Raw genomic sequence first — 7,770 nt, 5'->3', positions numbered from 1 at the left:
ACTAACAACATTTGTGGCTGGGGAGGCACTTTCGCGAGTCACCGCTCACTTCTTCAGATACTCAGGAAAGTTCCTCCCCTGCCACAAACGTTGTTAATCTTTAGGGTGCAACTGGGCTCCTGCTCTTTTCCTTTAAAAGGAGTTTAATGCTGAGTAGAGCTCAGCGGCTGAAGCTCTAAAGGGCAGGGAAGCAAACCAAACACCAGCTGGTAATTGCTGGCTGTTCAAACGACTATTAAAAGGACAGCTAGAGGGACCAGTTTAAAAGCTGGCAACCCCTCCGCCTGGTGGGCAGAAATGTAACAAGTGAAGCTTCCCCCCCCCCCCCTCTTTCTCACCAGCAAAACTTCACCTACATAATTTGTGCCTGCAAGGCTGTTGATAGAAGCACACAAGAGCAGGCTTGCTTTGGAAGGGGGTGGGGGGAAGAAATGGCAGTCCTAATAATGGTTGCCAAACTGGTCAGGAAAAATTGCCTCGAGCAGCAGTTCCATGTGCAGAAATCATCAAGTGAAGATAGCACAGAGACAGTGTTCCCTCTAAGCTGAGTTAGTGTGAGCTAGCTCACAGTTTTTAGCCTCTGGCTCACACATTTTTGTCTCAGCTCAGGAAAAATGGCTCCAGAGCAAACTAATGTGTGCAGTTTTTATTCTTGTTCAGTCACACAGTCGAGTCTGACTCTTTGCAACTCCATGAACCAAGTCATGCCAGGCCCTCCTGTCTTCCACCATCCTCCGAAGTCTGCTCAAATTCATGTAAGTCACAGCAGCAATGCTGTCCAGCCATTTCATCTTTTGCTGTCCCCTTCTTCTTTTGCCTTCTGTATTTCCTAGCATCAGGATCTTCTCCAGTGAGTGATGCAGTAGCTCACAACTTTAATGCCAGCAGCTCATGAAGTAGAATTTTTGCTCACAAGACTCTGCAGCTTAGAGGGAGTATTGCACAGAGATAAATATTGTGCCCTGCTAATTTGGGTGGGTCACACACTCTCTGTCAAGCCTACCTCTCAGGGTTGTTGTGAAGATAACAAATGAGGGAAGGGACAATGCCCAGCTTTTTGGATGAAGGGCAGGATTGAAATGGACTAGGCAGAAAGCAGAGTTGCTTTCAAAGCCACAGCTACGGAGGCTGAGTGAAAAGTTGGTGATCTTATGGCAGTGAAGAATTACAAAGAAATGTACTGTTAAGAAAGAGTTAGTGCTTGTGAGTGAGGCCATTTGCATCCTGGTGGTGTGTGGGAAGAACAAGCTGGATTCTCTCCTGGAGTTGTTGCAGTCGTCATCTCTTGACTAAGGTTGCCAACCTCCTGGTGGGGCCTGGAGAGCTCCTGGGATTACAATTTATCTCCAGGATGCAGAGTTCAGTTCCCCCAGAGAACATACAGCAAGAAACTAACTGTGTACAAATAAACAAATTTCTGTACGTATTCTATATAATGCTATTATACGTATTAAATTCATCATCTGAATTATTATATCTGGGCCACTGATTATACTCCAACCTGCACTATGAGCCCGCCCGCCTTTGTTATATAGTATTGTGTTGTGTTGTTTTGTTTTTAATTGCATTTATTGTATTTGACTGGTTTTGCTTGAATGTAATCCGCCCTGAGCCCGCTTGGGAAAGGGCAGGATATAAATCTACCAAAATAAATAATAAATAAAAATAAATAAATAAATTATTCTGCAAAAATCTATAAATAAGTCTAAAAAGTAAAGTTCATCCATTTTTATTGGGATAATACACAAGACCTCTAAGTGCTGTTCTAATCCTGGTCTTGACTCCACACCATATATTCCCATTTCTAAACACAGAATTTCAATATATATGTAGTCCAAGATTATTCATATCCAATCAGGGCTTTTTTGTAGCAGGAACTCCTTTGCATATTAGGCCACGCCTCCCTGATGTAGCCAATCCTCCAAGAGTTTACAGGGCTCTTAGTACAGGGCCTACTGTAAACTCTTGGAGGATTGGCTACATCAGGGGAGTGTGGCCTAATATGCAAAAGAGTTCCTGCTACAAAGGAAGCCCTGTCCTTTGCATATTAGGCCACACCTCCCTGATGTAGCCAATCCTCCAAGAGCTTACAGGGCTCTTAATACAGGGCCAATTCAGGAGGATTGGCTACATCAGAGGGGTGTAGCCTAACATGCAAAGATTTCCTGCTACAAAAAAAGCTCTATATCCAATGATGATGGTATTTTGAACTCCTCAGGGTTGTAAAGCTCCTGGACTTAACACTTCCTCTCTATGCTCCCACTAGTTTGAAGATGGCATTTCACAAAGCATGGCTTTCTCAAGCAGGCAGGTCCAGCATTCTGCAACCTTCAAACTTGCTCATAGACGGTTGTTTGTTTCTTGCGTATTATATTACTGTGGGTTCACTTTTCTGTATTGGTTCCCCTGGAAAAAATGGCAGCTTGGGAGGGTGGACTCTGGGGTATTACATCCATTACCTTACATTAAAGATGGAGAACCCTTCAACAGACTTGGAAGAGTAACTGCAGTTTCAATTGCACTGTGAGAGTCCAGTCCATGATGCCTTTAACATCAAATCATCTAAAACTGCAAAACTATCATAGAGAAAATAACAGCAAACACAATAATACAGTTATGTGTTAGGTGCTGTCAAGACGCTTTCAAGTACTTGAAGGGCTGTCCTATAGAGGATGGTGTGGAATTGTTTTCTGTGGCCCCAGAAGGTAGAACCAGAACCAGTGGGTTGAAATTAAATCAGAAGAGTTTCCGGCTCAACATTAGGAAGAACTTCCTGACCGCTAGAGCGATTCCTCAGTGGAACAGGCTTCCTCAGGAGGTGGTGGGCTCTTCTTTCTTGGAGATTTTTAAACAAAGGCTCGATGGCCATCTGACTGCAATGAAGAGCTTGTGAATTTAGGGGGAGGTATTTGTGGGTTTCTTGCATTGTGCAGGGGGTTGACCCTGGAGGGCCCTTCCAACTCTGTGATTCTATGATTCGAAGTCCCAGCTTACGGCAGCTCTGTGAATTAATATCATTCCGAACATCCTATCATGAACAACCTTGCTCAGGCCTTGCAAACTGAGGGCTGTGGCTTCCTTGACCGAGTGCATCCACCTCATGTCTAGCTCTTCCTCTTTTCCTTCTGCCTTCAGCGTTGTCTTTTCCAGTGAGTCTTGGTTTTTTTTTCAGAATGTGCAGGGCCAGCCCTAGACTGTCTGGCACCCTAAGCAAGGCTAACTTCTGGCACACACACCCCCCCCCCGCACTGATGACATCACCAAGTCACATGAGGGCACCCAATTCGGTGCCCCCAGAAGGCCAGCGCCCTAGGCAATCCTCTAGTGGCAGGGCCAGCCCTGAGAATGCGACCAAAGTGCAATAGCCTCAGTTTAGACTGCTGATTTAATAAGCATTCCCTCTATTCCTTCATCCAAATCATTTATAAAGATAGGAGTCAAGTTTCACCTTTAAGACCAACTTGGTTTTATTCAGGACGTAAGCTTCTTAAAGGTGCAACTTGACTCCTATTTTGTTCGACTACTTCAGACCAACACGGCTGCCCACTTGGATGCTGAACAAAACGTGTCCCAGGACGGATCCTTGAGGCACTCCGCTTGTCGCTCTTCTCCAAGAGGATGAGGATACGATGCTTGTCTCATATATTCTAAGGTGAAGCCCTGCAACTGAATGCTGTTATCCTTTGGCCCGAACGAAACCCTGAGCCCTTTCCCCTTAAGCTACTCACACACCATTCTGGTCAGCCAGATCTTTTTATTAGTGACAAAATATTCACATCGTAATAAAATAAAACGTCTGTTCAAACCAAGGTCAGTAAAAATGCTGCTTTACAGCCCACAGAGCTGTTTTTAATGCAATCGGAGAACAGTAAAAGGACAACTTGCAATGCGGTTAGACTGCACGGTGTATTTTATAAAAATCCATTTTTCTCTTTGTTCTGCGTTGTGATACTTGTTGGGCCTATGGGAGGCAGCAGGGTTGCATCTAAGGTTGCCAACCTCCAGGTGGGAACTGGAGATTCCCACAGTATTAGAATTGATCTCCAGGCAACAGAGATCACTTCCCCCGGGGGTAAATGGATGGAGGGTGTGTTCTATGGCATTATAACCACACTGTGGGCCTGCTCCTCCACAAAGTTCTCCCTCTGCAGGCTCCACTCCCAAAATCTCCAGGCAGTTCACAACCCAGAGATGGCAACCCTAGGGCCAGTGTCCAATGCAAAGTGGAGAGGGATAAACAGATAAAGCACCCACATGGTGCAAGAGGCAGTGTGATATGCTGGTCTAGCATCTGAGAGCCCCGGGTTTGAATCCCCAGTCCACCATGGAAGCTCCCTGGGGGACCCTGAACCAGTCACACCCTTCTCACAGGGCTGTTGTGAGGATAAAATGGAGAGTTGTAAACCGCTTTGGGTCTCCCATTAGGGAGAAAAGTGAGCTATAAATTAAGTATATAAATGCATATAAAATGGGAAAGAGGTTCCAATCATACAGCAGCTAAGTTAACTGATCAGTAAACTGATTACCAGGGTTGTTGTTTTTTTAGCAGAAATGCACAGGAATGCAGTTTCCACTGGCTTGATGTCAGGGGGTGTGGCCTAATATGCAAATGAGCTCCTGCTAGAATTTTTCTACAAGAACCCGTGTGAACCAATGGTGATGGCAGGGGGTGTGGCCTAATGCAAATGAGTTCCTGCTAGAATTTTCCCACAAAAAAAATGTGTGAGACAATGGTGATGGCAGGGTGTGTGGCCTAATATGCAAATGAGTTCCTGCTGGGCTTCTTTCTACAAAACCCCCCGATATCGAGGCAACTGGTCTCAATCGCAACAGTTTGTTACCCTTTTCTGCAGGATTGTTGTTGGCCCTGTTCCTAAGCTGTAGTTTTAAAGATAGTCAGGAAACAAGACCAGTTGTAGTACTGAGTGCAGTCCCTCTGCCTCTCAGCTCTCAGAGTTTGGCTTTTTAAAAATAATGTCAAGTTTCCAGCCCTCATGACTGCAGAGCCAGGGCTTTTTTTGAGCAGGAACACACAGGAATGCAGTTTCGGCTGGCTTGGTGTCAGTGGGGGTGTGGCTTAATATGCAAATAAGTTCCTGTTGGGCTTTTTCTACCAAAAAAGCCTGTGTGAAACCATGGTGATGTCAGGGAGTATGGCCTAATATGCAAATAAATTCCTGCTAGGCTTTTTCTACAAAAAAAGCCCTGTGCAGAGCTATCTGGGCAAATGTGCTGAGATCTCAAAAGTGAGTGGCTGTGTCAACAGTGCAATCCTAACGAGTTACACCCTTCTAACACAGTGATTTGCAAGAATGTAACTCCACAGAGGATTGTACTGTAACATTTCCATGGATTGGGCGGTGAGGACCTATTACCCTCCGTAGCCCCATGCCCCTCCCAACTGCTAGCAGAACCAGAATCATTATAGGGTTGCCAACATGCAGGTGGTGGCTGGAGATCTTCTAGAACTACAGCTGATCTCTAGGCGACAGAGGTCACTTCACCGGGGGGAAATGGCCGCTTTGGAAGGTGGTCTCTGTGGCATCCAGGGGTGGAATTCTATCAGGAGCTCCTTTGCATATTAGGCCACACACCCCTGATGTAGCCTACAAAAAAGAGCCTTTGAACAAAGCAGTAGACACGTGCACCTTTAAGACCAACTAAGTTTTATTCAGAATGTAGGCTTTCGTGTGTTTTGTTACATTCTGAATAAAACTTGGTTGGTCTTAAAGGTGAACTTGTCTACTGCTTTGTTCTGTTGCTTCAGACCAACACGGCTGCCTACTGGGATCTATCAAAAAAGAGCCCCGTAAGCTCTCGGAGGATTAGCTACATCAGGGGTGTGTGGCCTAATATGCAAAAGAGGTCCTGCTAGAATTCCACCCCTGGTGGCATCACACCCTGTTGAAGTCCCTCCCTTGCTCAAAACCTGTCCTCGTCAGGCTCCAACCCCTCCCCCCACATCTCCAGCTATTTCCTCACCCAGAGTTGACAACCCTAAAGATCAAGTAAGGAAGACAGGGGGAAAGTAGAAAAAATTTTTGCAAACATTTGTGTCCTGTACTGGTCAGGGCTTTTTTTTGTTCAGGAATGCACAGCCTGAACGCAGTTCCAGCTGGCTTTGGCATCGGGGTGTGTGACCTAATATGCAAATGAGTTCCTGCTGGGCTTTTCCTACCAAAAAAAACCCTGTGTGAAACAATGGTGATGTCAGGGATGTGGTCTGATATGCAAATGAGTTCCTGCTAGGCTTTTCCTACCAAAAAAAGTTCTGGTACTGACTATCAGGATTTTCAGAAACCAGCTTTCGTGGTGTGGGATATAGGCTGCCTGGACCCCCGATTTTAAAAAATACACAAATGACACACAGCCCTGGAGCTCATGTCTGTGTTCCTTCCAAATAATCCTCTAAAGTGACTAATAATTTTTGGCAGACTCCTGCTGTGCTTAAGGCGGAGATGTCCTGCTTAGTGGCAAGGGTTATGAACTCTGGAGCTAGCCTCTATTCCCAGCAGTTGGATCTGCTCACGTTATCCACATTTCAGCTTGAGCAGCTGTAGTCTTCAAAAAAAAGCAACAAGCAACCAAACTGGGTTTTCTTCTGGACAGTGGGAAGCTCCAGTCTCACCACACACAACTAGGGTTGCCAGCCTCCAGGTGGGGCTTAGAGATCTGCTTTTAACAACTGATCTCCAGGTTGGCAGAGATCAGCTCCCCTGGAGCAAATGGCTGCTTGGGAGGGTAGACTCTGTGGCATTGCACCCTACTGAGGCCCCTCCCCTCCCAAACCCCGCCCTCTCCCTGATCCACCCCCAAAGTCTCCAGGTATTTTCCAACAAAGACCTGGCAACCCTACCATAACTCAGGATCTTTCAGCCACCTTCTCACATGAACACATGAAGCTGCCTTATACTGAAGTAGGGTTGCCAAGACCCCTGCATTCTCCAGCGGGGAACTTGCACGTGGCATGATAGCTTCACCCGGAAGTGACATCACAGTGGTGATGTTGAACTCGGCTGCTCTAGGTGTTCCTGGGAAAAAGCTATGGTTTTCCTGAACACTCTAGCCATTTGGGAGGGAAAAACTCTATGGTACCTATTGTACTGTAGAGTTCCCCCACCCAAATGGCTAGAGTGTCCGGGAAAACCATAGAGTTTTCCTGGAACCGCCTACAGTGGCCACCACGTGACGGCGCAATGACGTCACTTCTGGGTGATGTCAACGCACTGGCGATGTCGGGGGAGATTCCCCCCACCGGCCCAATGTGGGCCGGCAGGTTGGGAATCTCCTGGGTGAGGGAATCCCCACCTGGACGGGGGGCTTGGCAGCCCTATACTGAACCAAGACTGCTGGTCTGTTAAAGTCAGTATCGTCTACTCCGACTGGCAGCAGCTCTTCAGTATCTCAGGCAGAGGCCTTTCATATCACTCACTGCCAGATCCTTAACTGGAGATGCTGGGGGTTGAACCTGGGACCTCCCGCATGCTCTCCTTCCCAAACCCTGTCCTCTCCAGGATCCAGCATAACACCAGGAATTTCCAGTTGACAACCCCATCACTACGACCACTCCCCTCTCTTCACAACCCCTTCGAAGTGTAAAAGGGTTGCTTGCTTCTGTGTCTCTCTGCCCCCTCCTGTCACATGGGCGGTAGCATCTTCTCTGTGCCCCAGCAGGTATCCTATCAGAAGCACTCAAAATTCAATCTCAGCCCTTCATAAGACCCTTCTGAAACCCCTGCGGACGGCACCTGCTGAGCCAGGATCCACAAA

Source organism: Heteronotia binoei, chromosome 1, assembly GCF_032191835.1.
Source record: "Heteronotia binoei isolate CCM8104 ecotype False Entrance Well chromosome 1, APGP_CSIRO_Hbin_v1, whole genome shotgun sequence".
Lineage (NCBI taxonomy): Eukaryota > Metazoa > Chordata > Lepidosauria > Squamata > Gekkonidae > Heteronotia > Heteronotia binoei.
This window is presented reverse-complemented; position numbering follows the sequence as displayed.